This window comes from Chionomys nivalis, chromosome 14 (assembly GCF_950005125.1).
Source record: "Chionomys nivalis chromosome 14, mChiNiv1.1, whole genome shotgun sequence".
Taxonomy (NCBI): domain Eukaryota; kingdom Metazoa; phylum Chordata; class Mammalia; order Rodentia; family Cricetidae; genus Chionomys; species Chionomys nivalis.
The window spans coordinates 69796109-69798803 of NC_080099.1; the positions used below are offsets into that span (position 1 = coordinate 69796109).

Genomic DNA, 2695 nt, shown 5'->3' on the forward strand with positions numbered 1-2695 from the left:
GTGTCCTGCAGAATGTCTAGCAGACTCTTTCATGAAGCAGGAAGCCCAAAGGAATCCTCAACAGTCATTTCTCTGTGGGTCCTACATGTCCAGTTCATCAAGGAATCCAGGCAGGAGCAATTTCTTGCCCAAATATCTAACAAACTCTATAAGTGGCCTCCTCAATGCCCATCTTCCTTTTGAAGTAAATGGTGCTGCCACGAGCAGATGTATTTCATTGTCACAAAAAGTCCTACATTCTTAAACATATTTAATACTGTGTTCTGTAGTCTTTGAAAGGTTTGAAGAATGTCTAACCATCTGAAATACATCTCTGTACATCTAGAAAATCTAATTAACATGACTACAAGCTTGATTATTATTAACCTGTATTTCTTAATTATTTCTTAATTATCCATTACAGTTTTAAATGAGCTGCACAAACACAATCAAGAGCAGAAATATACATATAACAAAATTGACCTAAAATTTGTATCAATAAACCAATATCCATACCAATGCAAATCTTTATAACATTTCCCCTTTAAGTGTAAAAAAACATTTATAAACAATATTTGAATTTGGGTGTAGTTCTCTCTCAATTGCTTCCTGCTTTTTGTTGGGAGAAGAAAGTTTTTGGAGTGTTCACTGTGACCTTTCAGGGGGTCTTGGTTCATCAAACCACATTAGGCTGGAAGGATTCCACATGTTCTCATTCTTTGTGAAAACAAAAGCAGAACCTCTTTTCCAAAGCAACAAACCCTTAGACCCAAATTCTGAAGTCAAGATACTTTTATGTTGATTTATCTTAGCAACCCATACAATGGAATTTCTCTCTGTACTTAGCTCTTTCACAGTCAAAAAATTCAAAGATAACACAATAATATACACAATCCGAACTGTCTGTGTATATTCCATTTTTATGTGGCTTGTTTTTCTTACACTGTTTTTTTTTACTACAAGTTTAATATTTATTTTATTTTATTTACCCCTTTAACCTATGACTGTCTTTTCTCTTTTATATTACATTTACTATCTCTTTACTCTTTTTCTTCTCTCTCCCCAGTCTACATACCTTTTTTAAACACACTGTGACTTATTTAGAGTTCTTTTTCTTTTTAATCTTGAAAAAATGTTTAATTAGCTTCTAGATATTTGTGAATTACCAATTTGAGATTATATACATGAACAGGGATTCTTGGAACTTTTGTGAATTACCAGCTGGGAAGGTTTCACAGGGCGACTAATGGTCTCTGTCCCCCAGCAGACTCAGCTCGGGCTTTGCTTCCTCCACGTCCTTCCAGTAGGGAAGCAGCCATGGCAGAGAGGAGAGTTTCTTGTCTAGCAGTGGCCAGAGGTTTAAGAACAGAAACTCATTTCCCATTGGTGATAAATGCAGGCCATCTGATAGATAGGATGAGAAGTCCTGGTTGTCCTTCTGCATCAGGGTCCACAGGTCGAGGACATCCGTCCCACAGTCTCTGGCTGCTTATAGACATGCATTAGCATATTCACCGATAACTGAGTTCAGGCGATTTAGTTTGCACCCTTTCAGGATGCATTCCTTCTCCCAGGCTGCTTCGTGCAGCGGGGGCAGGGTTATGAGGATGACTGGCTCCTGGGGAATGCCCACAGACGTCAGGTACTGAACCATGTCCCGCAAGTTCGCGCCATACTCATCCAGTGGGATGTGCTGCTTGGGGTTCTCACCTTTAAGAGTTGTTGGCATCCAAGAAGATGGTAACTAGCACTGGGTTTTCCATACTGCTCTCTTTCCTATTAATCTTGGGAGGATAATCTTGGCCCATCTGGTATTGTAACCTGAAAATCCACGATTCAGAACATCACATTTTCTGACAAGTCGGTCAGCCAGCAAAGCGCCCCATCCACCCGGCTGGAAAGAAAACTGAGTGATGGAGTCCCCGAAAAGCAACATGTGAGGCCAGAGCAGAGAGGCTCCCGCCAGCAACCCTCACAGGGCCATGGGTGCCTGGCTAGAGTTCTTTTCTGTCTAAATCTGCCCTATTTTGTATTTGTAATCCTTTTCTGTCCTAGAGAGCTTTTAAAATGGTAATCAGCTTAGTCACCAAAGCCCTGGGTACTGGCTCTGCTTCTTTCTGTTTTTCAAAGTGGCAGAGGTAGCATTACTGGCATCTCTGGGACCACCAGGTAGAAGCTGCACTCACAACTTTAACTCTGAAAAGGAACATGCAGCATACAAACCTTTTTTAATCTAAGTAATAGCTAAATCTGCTATGCAGTGCACTGCATGGCCCGGAAATAGCTCTGTGTATGGTGGCAGGAATCTGCCATGCTCTCCTGTTTGTGCCTAGTAGATCTGACTCTGCTGCCTGCCCAGGTGGGGAGCACTGAACTGTGAACATGGTCTCAGCTACTTTCCTCATGACCCTGACTGGGCAAACAAGCGCCTGGGCCCACAAATGTCATTCAACGACTCGACTTCCTGAAATAGAGTGGTTTGTGCCTCCATTTTAAACTCGTGTGCTTTTTTGTTTTTTGTTTTTTGCTGCTGCTGAATCAGGAAGACCTCTTTTACAGGAGCTGACAACAGCCAACAAAATGTTGACCACCAAGAAATTGTGCTTAACTCTGCTCTTTTGTGTCTAAAATTACTTTTTAAGCTTTCTCACCAGTTTGGTGCAGGAGCTTGCTCATGCATTCCTGGATGCTCAGACTCAAAATAATCACTTAGAAA

The 2695-nt window shown here is 41.3% G+C and overlaps 1 pseudogene; it reads right to left on the reverse strand.

Annotated features, from left to right (window-relative positions):
• Nucleotides 1–1222: 1222 nt before the first annotated feature.
• On the reverse strand, nt 1223–1963 carry LOC130887067 (isoamyl acetate-hydrolyzing esterase 1 homolog; annotated as a pseudogene).
• Nucleotides 1964–2695: the final 732 nt, after the last annotated feature.